At 31.6% G+C, this 21,918-nt stretch overlaps 1 protein-coding gene and 1 pseudogene across 2 annotated transcripts in view; both read left to right on the forward strand.

Annotated features, from left to right (window-relative positions):
- Window positions 1-21,918, forward strand: part of qless (decaprenyl diphosphate synthase subunit 1 qless) — a 698,431-nt gene that overhangs the window by 122,951 nt on the left and 553,562 nt on the right. The gene's annotated exons all lie outside the window — the stretch shown is intronic.
- LOC149375270 (uncharacterized) lies at window positions 2,420-7,357 on the forward strand (annotated as a pseudogene).

The raw sequence follows: 21,918 nt of genomic DNA on the forward strand, positions 1-21,918 counted from the left end.
CGAGAACAGCTACTGCACACTTCAGATCTACTTTCACTATGTGCCCATAACCATCATCTAGCATATCGAGGAAGTTTAAGTCTGTGACGTCGTCAACCCTGTGAAAGTCTCCTATTGGTAGTGGCTGCGTTATTGCCCATCTTAATAAGTTATTTACGTCCAAGGATATGGTATATTTATCCTTTGCCTCGGGATTATCATCTTCCCCCATGTACTCATTGTTGGCTTTGACGTAAGGGTTGCATCATTAACTAACACCTCCTTTGGTTCCTTTTTTTATGAATAGGAGCATGTATACATGTCAGTCAGCAGCTCTTATTTAACTTGAGTGAGCTGTAACTCACAATTTTTCGAAGGACGAATGAATGAATCGGAAGGAATCGATAAATTGCAAATTGATGACACTACCCTTTATGTGTTTTGTGAATGAACTACATGTCTCCTTGTTTTTGGCTATAAGATTGACTTTTCTCTTAAAATCCTTATTTTTGGCCATCCATTCGATTATAAAGTGCCAGTCATAGCCTGGTATGCCGTGAAATATCACTGGTATGAATCTTAAGTTCTGGTAGTTGATGTTGTAACTTTTATATGCAGCACCTCCGAATTTTTGGGTCAGATGATAATAATCTCGTATTTTTTTCTGATTTTTTCCAAATAAACCACTGCAAATGTGACAAGCTGTAGCTTTTCTGAACTTATTCTTTTCTGTTTGTATTAGTATCGTTGGCTTTAGATTCTCATATAACTGTTGCAGATATTCTGCAATAGCTTTCAGTTCTCGAGTAAACCACTGTTTGGAATCTTCGTATCATTATCATATTGTCTTCAATAATTATTATAACTGATTGGCTGTTGTCAAAGCTTTATTTCACGTAATATTCTATACTATGTGCTTGATGCTTCTGAAATGCACGTACGTCATTCTCCGAAAACTCAAGTAAGCACTCAATGTCTGTATAAATGATGTAAGGAACTTGTTTAGTAGAGTTAAAATTTTCATATTGAGAATGTTGTTTCCTTCACTTGGTAACTTTATCCGACACTTGTTAACATTTGCACAATCACGTTCATGAATCTTTTGATGAATTCTGATTATCTTCCTCTTTGTGGTTTTCATCATTATAAAAATTTTGCATAAAAAGCGAATTTACCTGGCTATCTTTCTTTATTAAAGTAATGTGACATGGTAACGCTAAATGCTTATTATCGTACTTTTCAGCATATATATATTAACAGAGACGGAGTTTTGTTCCTTAAATTTTCCAAGTAGTCTTGGGGAAATTAGAGACTCTATTCCATTAAAGTTAAGATCGCTCATATACGGTGTTATTACTATTTTTTACATTAACACAAACTTTTTTCTTGCATATATCATCTAGCAGTTTGATAAATGGATTCTTTTTTATCGGGTTATACTTGTTCATATTAGGTGTCAAAATTATCTGCTGTAGTGTCAAACCAGAATCTCTTTCTTGAAACTCTTCCGTTTGATGCATAATAGGTTATTCCATATTTAAATCAAACCAATCATCATTGCCTATGTTATTTGATCGTAAGACTTTAGCATTCTCAGTGTTAAAGTGCTTCTATTCAATGACTTCTACATTATTTTTTTGGATCATGTACTCTGTGGCAAGCTTAAAATTAACTTTCAAGGTTGTTACTACAGGTGGGAGCGTAGGTTAGGGCTCCCACTTTCTCTTTTTATTTTCATTTAAAGTACTATCTTCTTAAATTATTTAAGTTAATGAGGTGAAAAAATATAATATGAATTCTTTGAGTTTTATGTAGATAACAAATTTGAAAAAAAAATTTGTGCAAAAAGGTAAATAATAATAATAGTGGTTCATTTACATTAAATCAATTTATTAAAATCATTGTAACATTAAAATTCTTTTTTTTTATGTTCGTATTAAGATCTGTATACACATTACAACATTTTTTTCTTATTATTACAGGATTCTCTGGTCTTGTTATTTGTTAAGTAATGCATATCTTTTTTTTCTCAAATATCTAACATTATTATTCTGAAAGGTATTTCATAAGTAGTGCATTTAATTTTCTTATGCTATCTCTTTCTGTTTATTATACTTGCATTATTTTAAAACTCTTCTTTCTTTGCTTCCATGAGTAAAAATCTACATTTTGTCGGTGGAAGTTTATGAAAAATTTTAGCTTAAAGTTTGATTTTTCTCGTCATTTTCGTTAAAAATCGTTAAAAAATTTTCAGCATTGTTTAAAATGGATGACGTTTTCAAAACATGTTCTCAGGAGGTCCAACTATAACATGTATCAATGGCATTCGTTTTTTATTATTTTAACCTCATTTTTCAACCCCATAGGGAGTGACACTCAACACATTGTGTCCTTCTAGAACCGCTTCGAACATTGTTCTTACGCTTAGTATCACACGAAAATGGGTAAGTTACAGTACCCCTTGCAATCAAAAGATGTTTTTAGTAGCTAGTTTATCAAATATACATATTTTTTGAGACGATATCAATTTATCTTATTCTCAGTACAATCATATAGGAATCATATAAAAATTGTGTCAATAACTCACTAACTTTTTTTTAGTATAAAATTGAATTGTTTTACAAATAATACTGATATACATGCTATCCTGACTTAGAACCAGATTGGTCACGTGATGAAGCCTTTTTCTTCTTGATGTGATTAGCTTACAGACTGATGGAGCAACATAACCAATAATATACTTATTAAAATGAAAGTGAAATTAGTTTAAATAAGATTATTGAAAACAATCATAGTTGTTTGTTGAAAAGTAGCTAATTATTTGACATTTCTCTAACAATTATATAATGTAATGTATAACAAGAATGGTAGCGATAGAGTGAAGCATTTCGAAACATTCTGAATATAAACCCTATCAAAAAAGGACTGCACATAATAGTGCACGTTGCAATTGGCCCCAAATATTTAGTAATAAATGTGAGTTGACAACCTAATTTACCTATTTTCGTGATATATTAAGCGTAAAAACGAGGTTTTAAGCGGTTCTGGAAGGATACAAAAGGCGTTCAATAATGTCATCCCCTGTAAGGGGTTAAAAAATGGGGTTAAACATAATAAAAACAGATGATATTGACACATGTTACAATTGGACTTTCTAAGAATATGTATTCAAAATGTCATTTTATTTAAACAATATTAACAATTTTTAACAATTTTTAACAAAAATAACGTGAAAAATTGAACTTTGAGCTTAAATTTCTCATAAACTGCTAAGCAGAACCCGATGACAGTATTTTTTGTATTATCTAAAAAAAAAAACAAAGGATTTTTCATCAAGTTCTGATCGGTTTCGTCGTGATTTTTTTTTCGGTTTTAAAAAAAATAGGTACGCGCAAACCACCCATAGATTTTGGATGACGATTTTTTGGAGCATTAGTTGGTAGGTGTACTAAAATGCTACCATATTTCAATTCCGCTACTTTTTAATTTTTTTTTACGTTTTAAACCCCCCCCCCCTCTCTCCCCTTTATCTCCAATATGTCCCATTTTGAGATTATTGCGCAATGACAAAAAAAGTTTCCAAACTGCCTCTAGAACTCAAATACCAAGCGTCATCCAGTTTTGTTCTCGATACTAAAGTTACGCGTTATTGCTTGGAATATAGAGGCATTGCCACGAGTAACATAATCACTAACGACTTATAAAAAATAAAAATAAAAATTTTAAGTATTACAAAAAATCAATCAATTAATCAGAGATACTCAACTAATTTTTAAAAATTTAACAAGCTATTAACGTTTTGAGGGCTACGAACAATACTTCAGGAATAATAACCTATGCGCTTTAACAGTTAAATAAAGCAATAATAAAATAAACTGTAAAAAAGAGCGGTTTGTCGTTTTGCGATAAATAATCCGATTGCTATCGAAAATCAAGTATTTGATATGTTCTTTCCAAAGTTTATTACTTTTGACTTCTCCCAACAATATTTGAAGACTAAACCAAGTATGTATTTTATGAACAATATGTACAGAAAATATAATCATACTTTGAAGACAGGGTACACTTGGGCCTTACTCAATAAATAATTTGTTAATTAGTGGCGAGAAATGCTATTATCTAGTTTTTTTCAAATTTACTAGCTGTTAGGGACTCCATACAAAAGTTTATTAGTGAAAACAGTACGTGCCGTTTAAATAACATGTAGAAACGATGATTCAAAATTTTTTAGATGGGTAGGAGTGGCCACTTGGCAATAAATAATTAGTAAATAAGCGGAAAGTGAGTGTTTCCAAAAAATTTTCAAGTTTTATTACTTTTGATTTTTTCAAACAATATTTGAAGATGAAACGAAGCATGCTGTTTATAAACAAAATGTAAAAATGATATTAAAGAAACTCTTAAACGGGTAGATTAAAGCCTTTCAGAATAAATTATGTGTTAGATAGGGAAAAGTTAGTGATTTCTTCATTTTTTCCGAATTTCCGTGCTAAAGAAGAGTTGGAACAATATTGCAGGACTGAAAAAAATATGTTCTTCATGAACAACATATACAAAAAATATATAAAGTTTTTATTCAAGAATACACTTTACTGCTTTGCCAGAAACAATTAATGAGATGGCGTTAATCGAGTATTTTTGTGAATTTCTCCAAGTTTTATTACTTTTAAGTTCTCTCAACAATATTTGAGGACTAAACAAAGTATGTAACTTATAAACAGTATACAAAAAAATGTACTATTAACTTGTAAGAAAGTACACTTGACCCTTACTTAATAAATAATTAGATTATTAGTGAAAATAAAAGTAATTCTTCAGTTTTAACAAATTTTCTAGCTGTTAAGGACTCTATACAATAATTGATTGGTTGAAGTAGTATGTTTCATCTGAATAACCTGTGCATAAGATAATTGAAAAATGTTGAAAGGGGTGCAAATTGCCTCTTTGCATTAAATAGTTAGTAAGCGAAAAGTGAGTATTTCCAAAAATTCTCCCAAGTTTCATTACTTTTGAGTTCTCCCAATAATATTTGAGGACGAAACGAGGTATTTTCTCTGTAAAAATCACATGAAGATAGTATTAAGGAAACTTTTGGATGGGTTCATCACAACCTTTTGTAATAAATAATTTGTTAATTAGCTAGCGGCAATTAAGTTTTTCTTCAAATTTTCTAAATATTATCGCTGAAGACTACTTGCATCAGTATTTTAGAACTAAAGAAAAAGGTATTTTTTAAAAAACATAAAACGAGCAAGTACAATTTTTTTTCAAGGGTGTTCTGTGCCACTCTGTCATGAATAATTAATCAGTTGGCGTTAATCCTATATTTTCGTCAATTTTTTCAAGTTTTAGTATTTTTGAGGTTTCTGATCAGTATTATACGAAAAAAAAGTATAAAAATTGTAATTTGAATGTACAAAAGATGTATAAACAATTTTCGAAAAGTACACTTAGCCCTCATCAAATAAATGGTAAGTTAATTTGCGAAAATAAAGAGATTTCCTTATTTTTTCCGAATTGTCTTGTTGAAGAGGATTTAAAACAATGTTTCAGGACGAATCAAAGTATGTACTATGTAAACAACATGTACACAAAATATATGAAGTATTTTTTTAAGGGTACATTTAGCCGCTTTACCACGAAAAATCCATCAGTTAGTGTAGAGTAAGTATTTTCATTGATTTTCTTAAGTTTCATTATTTGTGTGGTCTCTAATCAGCATTTACGACTAAGAAAAGTATAGAGATATTCAAATAATTTTAAAAAAGGTACTTTCAGCCCTCACAGAATAAATAATAGTCTGTGAGCCAGATAGTATTTTTTGTCAGTCATTTCCTCTCAAGCGATAACTCGTGAAATACTTCAGAGAATTGCATTATATAGCATGGTAAACGTCAGCTGCCGCTCCAAGAGTGGGTAGGGAGGCGGCAGCCTTTCAATCATATAAAAAAAAAAATTGTTTTCAGTCATTTCCTCCCGACTGAAAATTTGTTAGACGATAGATAACGTAATTAGTTAAAGGTAAAAAAAAGTCCGCTGGCCATACCGTGGTGGATTATACGTCAGCTGGGCACGCAAACCTGCAAAAAAAAATTTTTTGTTCAGTGATATCCTCTCACTTGAAAATGTGTCAGATGATACTTTACATGTTATTTTGAGTAAATAAAAATGTCAGCTGGCTGTACGTTGGTGGAAAGGTCGTCAGCTGATGCAGTGAAAGGTGGAGCTCAGAAGCCAGGCATGAGCGCTGATCGCTTATTTACATTCGTCAGCTGACGGGTTTTTCACCAACTTAGAGCCAGCTGACGTTTTTGTTTTAAAATAGCACGTAAACTATCACCTGACACGTTTTCAAGTGAGAGGAAATTACGTAATTACAGTTATTTTACTTTAGACAATTTATATTTCAATTAAATTAATATTTTTCAAAAATTTTAAAATATATTAAAACTTGAAAATACTTCCATAAAACAAATATTCTGAAGTAATTTTAGCAAATGATGCAAATGTGACAGTCCGTTGCTCTGACACTGACGTATTGATTATTATGTTGGCCAATATGGATAAAATTTCAAACAATTTTCACATAAGTATGGAAGTCGGTGTCGGAAACAATAAACGCCTGATAAACGTAACAAAATTGTACGAAGCTCTCGGAAAGAATACAAGCGCAGCACTTCCAGCATTTCACGCTCTAACGGGATGTGATTTCAACCCGGCATTTTTTAGAAAATGAAAAAAGCGCTCATTTTCCATTATGACTCGTTCTGGAAATGATTTCACCACGTGCTTTATACGAATGTCAAAGCGATCAGAGAATCTAGAAGAACTTTTTGGCAAAGCAGAGGAGTTCGTTTATCATATGTATGGCTTTAAACGATTGAAATACGTCAATGAAGCAAGAACAGCAATGTTTCAAAAAACATATAAACTGATAAAAATGATGTTTTTGTGTTGCCCAAAAAAACTATTGATGGCTCGTCTCTACCACCATGCAAATCAGAATTATACCAACACTTTTTGAGAGCGTGTTTCATAGCACAAATTTGGTCGCACGCACATATGAAGGTTCCAACCAATCATATACCTTCAGACTATGGATGGGAAGAAGTTAACAATAGATATGACTTCAGGTGGTCTTCTAGAAACCAATTACCATAATCGATTACTGAAATAACTATCCAACCAGAAAAAGGTAACATTTTATTTATTTTATTTATATTAATTAAATAACAAATGATATAAATACTTCATTTTTTATCTTTATATAGATGACGATGAAGAAAAAGCCACAATGGACAGCTCTGATGACAGTGATAGTGAATCAGAAAAAGATGAGAGTGGCACGAGTCAACGTGAAAGCGAAGCAGATGAATGATTATTTTTGAAACGAAATTTAAAGATTTCTAATAAATCAATATCATTCCATACACTACACGTTCATTGAAAATAAATAAATGCATTTATATGTTATTAAATTCAATTTTTTTATTTATATATTTATCAATTTTTACGTCATTGATTCCTATCCAAAATAGATATGAGAGTATTGATTCGATTAGTACATACAAGAGCGTGTGCACAGAGCCCAAAGTAAAATAACTGTAATTACGTAATTTCCTCTCACTTGAAAATGTGTCGGGTGATAGTTTACGTGCTATTTTAAATAAACAAAAACATCAGCTGGCTCTAAGTTGGTGGAAAACCCGTCAGCTGACGAATGTAAATAAGCGACCGGCGCTCACGCCTGGCTTCTGAGCTCCACCTTTCACTGCATTAGCTGACGACCTTTCCACCAACGTACAGCCAGCTGACGTTTTTATTTACTTAAGATAACATGTAAAGTATCATCTGACACATTTTCAAGTGAGAGGATATCACTGAACAAAAAATTTTTTTTTGCATGTTCGCGTGCCCAGCTGACGTATAATCCACCACGGTATGGCCAGCGGACTTTTTTTTACCTTTAACTAATTACGTTATCTATCGTCTAACAAATTTTCAGTCGGGAGGAAATGACTGAAAACAATTTTTTTTTTTATATGATTGAAAGGCTGCCGCCCCCCTACCCACTCTTGGAGCGGCAGCTGACGTTCACCATGCTATATAATGCAACTCTCTGAAGTATTTCACAAGTTATCGCTTGAGAGGAAATTAGTCAGGAAAATCTGTCGCTAGCTCATGGACTATAATAAGTTATACAAAGAAAACAAAGGAATTTCTCCATGTTTTCTGAATTTTCTGGCTGAAGAAGACTCGAAACAAACTTTCAGAACTATACAAAGTATGTGCTAGACTAACACCATGTAGAAAAGATGTGTAAGTTTTTTTAAATCATAAAATATTGTTTGAAATCCTCTTTAGCGAGTAAAATTAGAGAAATTAAGAAATAACTTGATTTTCGATGATTAACAAATAATTTTTTCTGAAAGGTAATAGTGTATCCGCCCATAGTTTTTTTAAATATCTTATGTCCATGTTTTTTTATAAAGAACATGCTTTGTTTCGTTTTTTAATAGTGTTTGAAGTAGTCAAAAGTAATAAAATTCAAAAAAACTATCGAAAATACTCACTTTTCGCTAACTACCTAATTATTTATTGCACAGTGGCTAGTTTTACCCTCCTTAAAACTTTTGAATCATTAGTTGTACATGCTGTTTAGATAATATATACTTCTTTTACTAATTAATTATGGTCTGGAGTCCTCAATAGCTAGGAAATTCGAAAAAACTGGAAAATTAACTTAATTGTCGTTGTTACGTTCGAATATTTAAGTGAAAGGTGGAATTCATGGATTTGTTCTACAATCAAACAAATTTAGTTTATGTCTTTTAGAAATCAGCAATTGACCCAAAAGGCTACTTTGGTCTGACTTACAGTACACTTTCCTTTTAAATTGTTGACTTGGGGTTGAAGTATTGGGTCTCACCAAATGGTATGTATAGAGTAGTGTTAAGGTGTCGTATGCCAAGCTGGCGTTGACCAACTGTTGAAATTAATATCTTATATATATATATCTCAGTAGTGGCGTATTTTATTCGTGTCTCTATCTTACGTCATTCTAAAGATCTTTGCCAACGTTATCTGTTAATTTTTACTTGATATTTGATTTATTTATCAAGGCTTAAATCATGTTTCTATTGATTGGAATTTTGAATCTTAAAATATTTGAACTGAGAAGACTAATTTAATCAATAACCAAGTTATGTCTTATCTGATGATTTAATAAATTTTGTAAAGCCGGTAATAATCAATTTTGACAATTAATATAAATAATAAATTTTCAAGTTTGCATTTACAGTATTTAAACAAGTTATTGTTTTTCTTAAGGTGGCTCCAGTGGCCTAAATGTTAAAATTATAAATAACCCAACCGAGGTTAATGAAATTGAATTATATTCTTTGAATTCCCATCTTTCTATTCGTATAAAAAAAAATTAAGGTTGACGATGAAAATTGTAAGAAATCATGCTTACAAAATCGTAGTTTTAAGACGGGTTAGATAGGAAATGCAAGCTAACGCGATATACAACCTACTGCTGCACTTATATAAATAACCCGTAAGGTGTAAAAAATATACTATCTTGTATACATTATTGCGTAGTTTTCGATGACATGAGAAAAGTGTCTTGTTATCGAACAAAATCTTTAAATAATCGGAGACTAAGTATACAGTTGCGAGTGCAAGTCAGCTCTCAGCTGTCTGCATTCTGCAGAGTACATATATATAGGTATGACTACAGCTGAGCAATGTTACCACATTCTTGAACTTAGGAGCGCACCGTAACAGTTCATCAATTAGGGCACCATAAAACTTTTTTGTTTTTTTATATTTACTCACTAAAGTAACAGATAAAATGTAGAATATGGCTTACAACAGTCTCTACGATAATTTTATACCATATTTTAAAGAAAATAATGATTAATTTTTAGTCTCCTCATTTTGATACGGCACTAGGCGCTGGAGCCACCTTAACTTAACTTCCTTCTATGATCGTTGGTTTGCCGCTGTTTCGGCGCACGCAGTCGCACGATTTTATTAGGTTAATCGCAACGATGATTCTAATCCTACATGAGAGTACTCGTGGCAATCATGATAATTAGGCTGCTGTTGTTAACGTCAAAACCTAAGTTCACCGTATGAACCTGAAATTGTCAGTCAGAGTTAGCGGCCAGCCAGGGGCGAATAGATGGTGTCAAGGGGCCCCGTACCTTAACAAAATAAGGAAAATAAAAACCAGCCACCGCTCAGAGCGACTATTAACGATATTTTCTAAAAACTTTATCTTTATTCAATGCCAGAATATGGCAAATAAGAAGGTTATAAACAAATTAATCAAACATGTAAATATCACTTTACTATATAAAATCGTTTATAACTTGGCCCAGCATGATTTCAGACACTTGAAATTGAAAATACATAATAATTTATTGGTATATTAAAATAAAATATAATATAATCGCCAGCACAGAAATAAAAAAATTTAAAAAGTCATAAACAAATGAAACAGGCATAATATCGATTTTTAGTGAAAAATCGGCTATAACTTGGCCCACCATTATCCCAGAACCTTGAAATTCAACACACGTACTCTTGTAACGATACATAATTAGCAAATATTATAGCGAACACGATTGAAATATTATTTAAAAAGTTATAAGCAAATTAAACAGGCAAAATATCGATTTTTAGTAAAAAATTGGCTATAACTTGGCCCAGCATGATCTCAGACCCTTAAAATTGTACACACGTACTCAACAAATAACATACAATCAGCCAATATTACAGCCAACACGGGTAAAAAAATGTTTAAAAAGTTATAAACAAATTAAACAGGCAAAATAATGATTTTTAGTGAAAAGTTGGCTATAACTTGTCCCAACATTATTTTAAGCACTTAAAATTAAATACACGTACTCTTTTTATATCATACAATTAGCACATATTGTTTACAACACGTATGAGAAGTCATTTAAAACGTCATAAACGGAGTAAGTGGGTATAATATGGATTTTCACTAAAAAATTGGCTATAACTCGGCCCAGTATGCTCCAGACTCTTGAAATTAAAAAAACATATTGAATTATTGTTGTATTATAGAACATATAAAGGCTAATGGGCGTAAAAAGTTATTTTGAATTATGTAAATTATCTAAATGGGAAAAATTATCGACTTTCAGACAAAAAATTGACAATCCCTTGGCCCATCTCAATTTCAGATTCAATATTTTGCCTGGATAATTTGCTTATAACTTTTTAAATATTTGTTTACTCGTGTTGGCTATAATATTTGATAATTGTATGTCATTAGAAGAGTACGTGTGTTGAATTTTAAGGGTCTGGGATCATGCTGGGCCGAATTATAGCCGATTTTCCACTTTAAATCGATATTTTGCATGTTTAGTTTATTTATAACTTTTTAAATATGTTTTTACCCGTGTAGGCTATAATATTTGCTAATTTTATGTCATTACAAGAGTACATGTGTTAAATTTCAAGGGTCTGGAATCATGCTGGGCCAAGGTATAGCCGATTTTTCACTAAAAATGGATATTTTGCCTGTTTGATTTGTTTTTAACTTTTTAAATATTTTTGTATCTGCGCTGGCGATTATATTTTCTTTTAATATACCAATAAATTGTAATGTTTTTTTTAAATTTTAAGTATCTGAAATCATGCTGGGCCAAGTTATAAACGATTTTACATAGTAAAGTGATATTTACGTGTTTGGTTAACTTGTTTACAACCTTCTTACTTGCCATATTCTGGCATTGAACAAAGTTAAAATATTTATCAAATATCATTAATTTGTTAAGGTACGGGGCCCTTTGACACCACCTATTTGCCACTGGCTGGCCTCTAACTCTAGACGCTAATTTCAGGTTCGGGTTCACCGTTCTTTCTTTCTTGTTCCTTCTTGACTCACTTTTCAGGTGAGTTAACAGTTGCCTGGTTTGCTCAAACTTTTCTTATACAGCTTCGTCACCAAACTTAGTCTTACATTTGCTTGAAATGCATGCTTCTTACATGCAGCCTAATCACAGAATTAAGTCTCGTCTTTGCTTAAAAGACGCAACTAAACTCACTTTCCAAACTTTATTGTTACTTTAGAACACTTAATTAAAGAGAAAAGGCGAGTATTGGTATGTACAAGTGGTTTTTATACTCTTGCTTTGAAGGACACATCTGGTTGGGGATCCGAACGATCAATCCGATCCTAACCAAATTACTCTCCATTGACATGAGCACAGTCATGGTGCAATAACTATACAGTGATTGACGGTTAAAACTGCTGATCTCTCATACTTTACATTAGGTACAAGTTGCTGTTGAAGTTGCGTAAGATTTCTCTTATGGATATACGCAGTAAAGAATGTTGAAACTATCGATTTTTCACAGTCTTGAATGTAGTAGTGCAGATTGTCATTGTAAAATAATCGCTTGATTATATTGTTTGAAGGTTGCACCCGTAGTTTGAGTTTAGCGATGGTAGCTCCTTACAAAATAAATGAGTTATACGTCAAGCTATTGCCGAAGCAGGTACACAGCTCGATGTTTTAAGATCACTGATTTTTTGGTTTTTAAAATTTTAGAACGGAACTATGTGTTTCGAAGTAATTAATATTGCGTGTGTTGTTACTCCGGTGCAACGAATCATGCGGGTCTAAGCTTGTGCTGAATAACTTGGGACTTACACTAGGCGCGTATGTGGGACGTGGGACTAAAGAATAGTTAGGAATATGCGGTAGGGTACTCGAATTGAGGGTATGAATATATTCGAGCTAAGGGAATCAAGTGTTATCGTCTCGGGATGACTGTTGCGCTGTATCGCGATGTATTTAATCACGACGCGCTTACTTAGAGTGGTGCACTAAAGGTGTCCCGTTTCGCGATCTAGAAGCTAGAAACAACGTCAGAAGTAGAGGTTATTGCTCTAGAGCTTACGTAGCTTGCGAATTGCAGTTTTAATCCGTGGCTGGTCTAGAAGCTAACAAAACTATCACGAGTAAAGATGATTGTCCTAGATTTAACGTATAAAAGACAACTTATAATGTATTTCCGTAATCTAGAGGGTACCAATACCGCTAAGAGTAATGGTGTGAGCTCTAGATGCAATGCCTGCTTTGGAATGAGAGAAGAAAATAAAATTAGAAAGAATTGATAATTTTTAACCACTTACTTTTCATGTCTTTTTGAAAAATAACTTAAGACGTGACGAGGCAGTGCAAGTTGTCCGATTTCGAGATGAAACCACGCTAGAATGTTATTAATATTTACTTATGCTAAACACTGTTCGATAATTCGATTTAACTTGTTGCAAAAAGAGCGGTGTTAATTGCTTAATATTTCGATTGAAGGCTCGGATGAATAAACGGTCGGTGTGTTATGATACATTAATTAGCACTAATACTTTAACAGTAGTAACGTATTCCGTTGCTATGATAACTTATAATTATATTATTAGTATAATAAAAATAAAAATAATAATAATAATGATGATGATAATGATAATGAAATCGATAATAGTTGTAATAGTAAAGATAATGATAAATATGATTGTCTCAGATTGAGCTAAAGTGGACAGTAATTACTGATTAATGTTTTTCCAAGTCACTGAGCCAGATCCTTTAAAGGAGTAGGAATAGGACTAAGGCTGTGACGTGAATCACACAAACATCTTTCTTTCAGCAAAAATATCCTTTAACATACTAAAGTGCACAACAAAAAACACAGCAACGCTTGGTTCAAATGCGGCAATTGCTTAACTGCTTTAAGCTTATACATAAAAAAGAAAACTTGATGTAACTTCATTACAGTGCTCTTCAGATTATACGAAGGAAATACACTTATTAAGAAAATGTAGTTGCACGAGAAAACTTAAAAGGTCACAACAATATGCTTTAGTGAGTATTCTTGTGCTGTGGATCAGCTCATTTGCTCAAGCAAACCGTGGGAACTGACGAAGATGTCAGCGCACAGATCGAGTCGATCGAATGAGAGCGCGATCGTGTCCATTAATTGGTTGCCATGCTGGGCCGTCGGACGCACGGTAGTGTACAATTATAATTAAGAAGACCTTTATTTTCTCATGGTCAATTATACGTGGCTTGACCAAGGTGTAAAAATAAAAATAATTTTCACACAAGAAATTAATTTTACTCGATGATTCTTAGAGCTAAGTCAACAAATTTCGGGCAATTAAGTAAAATTTATTACATTTATTGATATTGCATGCCTCAATAATAATACATAACATGATGTATTTTCTTATGATGATACTTTTTTTAATATGATATAATAACTTAGTATACGTAATACAAAAAAATTATTAAAGCATATTTTTTAAAACACTTGATTAATTTTGATATTGGATTATTGGGTTATTGGGTTATTTCCCATCGTTAATATTGGGAATTGCAGTTGTATGGATAAATCTTAATTTATTAATCTATAAAATTAATGTACCTGAATAATTATCTTATTATATATGTATACGTCGAGGAAATAGGTATGAGACAGGCAGCTTCTTTGAATCAGGATAAGTAATTCATCAATACGTATAAAGTTTTCGGTTTCTAAAATTTTTTTGTGTTACTATTATTATAATAATTTAACACTGATTATTTATTACATGTATTTATATGACACGATATAATTGAATGTGCAAGTTAAAACGTTTAATAATTACTGAATAGTATTTATGTACTAAAATGATTTTATAATTATTGATTAACGATTTTAAATATGTCATTTATTAATATTCGTTATATAAATAAACTTCCACTTTAAACTTCATTTATATGTATGAAGTTCATTTATTCACCCCTTTAGCAGTGTAGAAAATTAGATGAAAAAAATATGGGTATTGCAAGCATTTATTACACAGGCTTACGATAAAAAATGCGAAAACGAAGAAAATTTCTCATGCAGGTCATTTTAATTTTTTTATGATACAACCGTCTTTGCGTTGTTTGGTTCATAATTAAATACAAATTACTTTTAGCAACAATTTTGATTGCAGATTAGCATGAAAACTAGGTTGGATTTCCTTTTAGCTAATAAAATACGTCTATTATGTGTACGAGCTTTGTATGGGTAGTGAATGGGCAGTTTATAACAACAGAAGTGTATGGTATCCATTTACAGCCCAAATACGTGCCTGGTAAAACAAACAATACGATCCATGACGATTTTTATACGGTAAGTAGTAAACAGGCTATACATTTCTCTACGGCAGCCGTAACCTTTTTCCGATAAGGTCGTTAATTTAAATCCTGACACTATTAAGACACGTAAGAGCGCCTTGATACTTAAGTGTACGACATAAAGATACACCTTGTACTAGAGCTCGCAACCATTCTATCGGAGCCACTCAAGTCAAGCCACCACCACAGATTCAGGTATAAAAGTGACAGCAGATACACGGACGGATCACTCTGCTTCTGCCTTACGCAGTAAGTCCTACTCTTCGCTTACGAGCTTGACTCTCTAAAGTGTTATGTACATTAATAATGTTAAATAAATTCTTATATAAAAACATATATATATATTTATATATGTTAATCCAGAGTGTACTTACGCAGTCAATCACATGTATGTTAGGGGAATTGTGAGGACAAAAGTGGAATTGATCTAGAAGCACGTGAAGTCCACATAAGTTACTTTCCAAAAACATACACACACACGTGCATTCGCCCACCTGCTTGCTTCGCAAACCAGCCCCCCATTTCTAGTTTAGAATCGGTTAGTAAAATTAAAAAGTTTCTCATTGTTTTTTTTTTACAATCTTTTATTTAAAAGTAATCTCATCGAAAGTATTAACGTGTTGAATTTCGAGATAAATTATGAAAACATTATAATTTTTAAAATTTTAGCAATACTTTTGACAAACTTATTATATATTCAGTCTTTGTGTGCTCTGCGCGCCATCACCATTAACAGAAATTTGTGTGAAGTAAATTAAAAAAAATAAATGTACTACATAAAAGGATTTAAACGTTATGTAATTCAATATTCTACTAAGACTTTCCACCTTGTCAACTACCTTTGTTTGGCTACTTTTCGTTTTGTAATTAAATTCATCGTTATTAAGACAGAAATTAATAAAATGGAAAAAAGACAAATTAAAAATATTGTGCAGTGGAGGTGAGGTGTCGACAAATATGAAAATAACAGATATCTAAGAAAAATTCTAATTTTTTTATAAAGAAAGGTAGTAAATCAGCCCCTCTTGTTGCTATTATTAAGTAACCTTACACAAAAATTAATGGTAATTTAGGGAATGTAGGGGGGGGGGCTGTGGAGATAAGTATTTCATGATAACCCAATGATAAAGTATCTTCACAATACATTCTAAATGTGAGAAGATGTGGGGAAGGGCTGTGGGGTGAAAAAATTACTCCATGTGTACCCTTCTTTAAAATATTTTTATTTAAACAGGATTGTTGTAACATTTTTTCAAAATATTCTTAGTGTCTGTCGAGTGATAGTAGGGAATTGTGGGGGCCACTTAATAAACGTGGAGGGCTGTCGAGGGGTAATGGGGTGCGTGGAGTGTTCAAACCAATTTTGTTCGGTTAAATTCATAGAGAAATAAAAAAAATTTTCCTTGCTTTGTACGGGGTTAAGAGGGGCTGTGAGGAAAGTTCCATTGGGGTGTGGGGGATGTGTGGACAGCCTTACCGAAAAAACTATTATATAGTTATTTCAAGGAAATCCAGCCTCTAACTTCTCTTTATTTCTTTTCATTACCTATCCATCTCGTACCTATTCTCTTCAAAACACTATGTTATTTGTTTGTTTTCTTGCTGTTTTTTATACTTTATTACATCTCTCTTTATCCCTCATGCAGTTCTCAGGCATCTCCCTGCAATCTTTTGCCATCACCCTTTATCTCCTTCGTCCCCAATCCATCCGTCCCAATGTGTGTCTATATACATAAATTGCTTGTTTTATTTTTTTAAACTTTCACTAAATAGTAATATGCTATCATTTTAGATTTTCAACCCTAAAGAGGCTGTTAGCAGGACGGCAAAACAATGATTGAACGTAAATAAAATGTTAAGAAATAGTCATGCTCCACAATACCTTGTTTGTTTCTTAATATTAATTACGATGACTAAGAAGCAAGTGAAAAGATGTATTACTTGTTTTTTACGCTTCTTTTTTGCAATGCATTGAGAAATTGGATTACTTTTAAAACTTACATTATAATAGCTTACTCTATTTCCCATTGTAAAAACCAGAATAAAAAAATTTTATCTGCTAGTAGAGCAAGTCTTAAATAAAACTTAAACGATTGATAAGAGCAGTGATGTATAATACTTAAACATACATTTTTTTATGTGATTAGAGAAAATCTCATTGGACCCAGCTAAAATTTTAGTATCTTGTGAATAGTGTTACAACAAAGATACAAGAGTTGTATTAAGTTTGATGGATATTGGGAATAACAGAAATGATTACCAAGTGCAATAGTGCACAATACTCAAAATGTAATTTTTTTTGTGACTCAAGAGAATCTTAATCAACCCAGCTAAAACTTTAAAATGTTGGATTGATGTTACAATAGTTATACAAAAGCTTATTCGAATTTGTGAGAGACGTAGGATGAAAAAACAATCAATAATAGCAATAGGGCACAATAATGAAGTTTTTTTATGTAACTCGAGGAGATCTTCATAGATCCAGCTGAAATTTAAGTATCTTGTAAGAAATATTACAAGTATACTAAAATTTTCCTTATTTGTTGGAAATCCAAAAATAGAAAAACAATAAATGTAAGCAATAATGCACAAGACTTGAATTAATGGATTTTTGTTGTAATTTTACTATGTACATACTAATGTTTGAAATAAGACTTTGATACTCTATGTGATTTAAATTTGTTTAAAATTGTACTGTAAAGCGAGGATTGGTGCATTAAGCGTGCAGAAAAGGAATGTATGTATTTTTATATATAATATAGTGACTTTAGAGGGTCATTCCACAAGACCATCCCTCCACGCTCCCTGACCACTCCTTTTGATCGGGTAAAATTATATCAATCTTAACTTGTGTTTATTGCGTAAAATATCTGTTCAGTCTCCCCTGAAACCCCCTACACCCGCCCTTAGCTCTTCTCACAATTATAAAACCAAGTTAGCCACCCTCATAGTTTTGAACAACTCCCTTTAGCTCCCCTTTAGCTGCATTCCTAAATAAAGTAAAATTATGTGGGTTATGTCATTTTGAGTAAAATTACTTTTTGCAACCCTCGTTTCAGTTTTTCTTACACTCTTTAAGAAATCCACCTTAGCCTACTTACAGTTTCTAAGTACGTTATCTAAGTTACACTCTAATATTTGTTCTAGCCCTCTCAAGCTACTTGCCACCATTTCATTAATATAAATTTATCAATATCATTTGTTAGCACATTTTCTGACTACTCTTAAGGTAGCGCAATGGCGTAATAGTTTTCTTTAATTATAAACCAGTGTAATTAATGCACTATTATATCAACTTAACAAATGTTTCAATTTTGAAATTAAGCTCTTGCAAAAATAAGACTCTACCAATATTGATTAGAAAATTTAATTTAAAATCTAAATGAATGTCACTTATTTCGTTTATCTACATTTTTGTTAGTAACATGATCTATGCTTTATATGTTTTTGTTTTTTTTTAACATTAATAAGAGTTATAATAATTTAGTTATTTCTTCTCAAATATCAAATGAAATTTTAAAGAATATTTTGTCCATCAAATGCTTTTTAAAAAAATTTTTTTGAGTTTCCTTTAAATTTCAAAAATTCCATATAACTGTTATAAAGCACTATTTACATTTTCTTCTTTAAGATCTTTAATAAAAAAACTGTTTCAATTTTTCCCACAAATTTTTGCCTTAAATATCCTTAGACATTTGAAACCACGTGAAAAATTGTCTAAAATCACATAGCAGCACAACGTTATACCTCAATCAACGAAGCTCTTGTCCCCTCAAAAATGGGCTTTTCTGTCTGGACGCATTTCTATTTTTAAACAAATAGTAAAAAAATTGGGTGACTACGAATTTCGATATCCACAGTTGAAGTTGATGGGGCAACATTTTTTAATTTAACAGTTTTTGGAAAAGTTTACTTTTTTTACTTTTTGCAGAATATCCCGTTCCAGTGCGTTTTTTACCAATTATGCCTTGCAGATTTTTTGTTCCCTATGTAAATACCTACAAAATGGCAGTGGTTTAAAGTCGCTACGTTTCTTTGTTCATTAATATACGGCGTTTAAAGTTCAAAAAGTTGTTTTTTTCCACAGTAAATGTCTCAAATACATAAGTATCTGCAGACTAAAAATATTTAGAACATATTGCTATCACTAACACCAGTAAGTATACCAAACTTTGAAACAATCGGTTTTGAACTTTTTGATTCATTTACGATTGAAATTTTAGAAAGGGTTTAGTTGCGTAATACGCCAAAGTGTTTGGTACCGTCTAATTATGATCAAACCTGGTTTAAAAATAAAAAAAAATTCGAACTTAACATCCGGTTGAAAAAAAAAGAAAACTAATTTTTACTGATTTTGTAACCTACCTAATAGTAAATATTGAGGACTTGCTACTGCACATTTCAAAAGCTAATATTTTTCTTCGAATTTTAAAACAAAAATTTTTACCCTAGGACCTTCTGGAGACGAGAAAACTTTTTTTTTTAAAGAAATTCGAGAGAGCATATTTAACGTTGTTAATTTCTTAAATTTAATGAAGTTTAAGTTTATTAGTTGTATTTTAATAAAAAAATATTTTTGTTCCTTATTCCTATTTTGAGTAAGAGAAAACAAACCTCAAGTTTACCGTGTAATAGCAGGCTATACACAATAACAGGCATACAGCGGTGGAGTGGAGGGAGAGACCAGCGCTCGGGCTTAGCTCTGCTGCTAAACTAAACTTTTGCACTTTAAATTGGACGTGCTCGTAAAACATCATGTATTATGTAACAACCCAAAACATTTACTCCGTTGTTTTAGAGTAGGAATAAAAATTCTCAATCTTTCTATGGTTTTTGTAAGTGTAGTGGGTTTTAACGTATTTTATGTATGTCAGATAACAAAATTGATAACAATAATAATGAAACAAATATTACTGAACAAATGTTATGACATTCTTTTGGATGTTGAAAGCCCTGTTGTTTTGTAAGTTGATCTTAATTTATGGTGAGCATAATGTTAAAGTACTTTTATTAATAGCATAAATTAAAGATCCTCCGCATATAACATACTCTTCTTCAAAATATTATATCCCTACTCCAACAGAATGGAGCTTATGTTTGGGCCAGGTATTAATGTATATAATACAATCAATATTTACGCAATCATCTCATTAAAATTTTTATAAGAAAACAAATTGTAGATTCGTGGGTATATTTTGTTAAGCTTCCCCAAACTCGTATCAAAAAGATTTTTATAGGTAGTATGAATGGTAAGATACATCTGGTTATATACGCATGTCCAATTTGAAGCGTAAAAGTATAGTTTAGAAACAGAGCCAAACCCGAGTGCTGGTCTCTCCCTTCACTCTGTCACTGTATGCCTGTCAACGCGCTCGACTACCACACAGTTAACTTGCCGTTTGTTTCCTTATACTAAAAATAGCAACAAGTAACGGAAACATTTTGTTAGTAAAAAATACAACTTTTAAACTTAAACCTCACCAAATTAAATAAATTAAAAAAGTTAAATACGCTGTCACAAATTTGAAAAAAAAAATTCTCTCGGCTTTAGAAGGTCTTAGAGTATAAATTTTATTCCAAATTCGTAAAAAAATATCAGATTTTGAACTGTGCAAAAGTAAATCCTTAATATTTACAATTACAAAAGTGATATAGTTTATAACGTCTATCGTAAGCCAATATGTTTAAGGAAGTCGTTATAAAATCGATCAAAATTATTTTTTTTTCCAAATACTGAAGGGATATTGAATTTGAATCGTTTCTTAAATTTTAAAGCCAGGTTGGATTATTATAAAATGGTACCAAAGATTTTTGCGCTTTATGCCACTAAGTCCTTTCTTAAACTTCGTTTATTAAGGAATCAAATAGTTTAAAATCGATTGTTTCAAAATTTGGTATACTTACTTGTACTAGTGATGGCAACATATTCTAGACATTTGAAGTCCGTTAATACTTATGTATTTGAGATTTTTAATGTGCAAGACAAATAACTTTTTAAACTTCGAATGGAACGTACTGATAAACAAAGAAACGTAGTGACTTTTAACCACTGGAATTCTTTAGGTACTCATATAGGGAAAAAAAACCTTTAAGGTATAAATGGCAAATAACGTACTTGAAAGGGATATTCTTCATAAAGTAAAAAAAGTATTTTTCTTTCCAGAAACTGATACGTTAAAAAATGTTCTCCCATCAACTCGTGAAATTAGTAATTATTAAATTTTTTAACGATTCATTCAAAAATAAAAATGCGTTTGAACGTAAAAATTAGTTTATCTTTCTTTCTTAACTGAGCTATTGCATGCTTCTATAAAAATATTATAAATTTGGTAGTTGTGCTCCACTTAACCTAGAGCAAGAGAAGCATCTTTCAAAGTACTATAAAGTGTTTTGTTAGCTATCTTTAACACTTTTAAAGATTCTTCTCTTTTTATGCGATTTAAAATAAGTTCTAAGAATAGCGCATCAAGACCTTAAGAGACACTATGTAAAGTCAACATATTGCTTAAATATTTCAAACACTTTTCTGATTCACCTAAGTTTATGTTACAGAATTTGGACAGTAGTATTCTAGAATACTGTTTTAGCGAATTTAGTTGTGCAAAGTTTTGGCAAACTAAAAGACAAAAATTGAATTGTTTTTAACCTGAAAGAAAATTTTTACTTGCTGTATATCTATTTAATAGTAAATAAAAGCAACCACTAAGATGATTATTTCTAAATATTTTTTTTA

This window comes from Copidosoma floridanum, unplaced genomic scaffold, assembly GCF_036245765.1.
Source record: "Copidosoma floridanum isolate Cflo_tuat_1 unplaced genomic scaffold, Cflo_Japanese_pri ptg000008l, whole genome shotgun sequence".
In the NCBI taxonomy this organism is placed as follows: Eukaryota; Metazoa; Arthropoda; class Insecta; order Hymenoptera; family Encyrtidae; genus Copidosoma; species Copidosoma floridanum.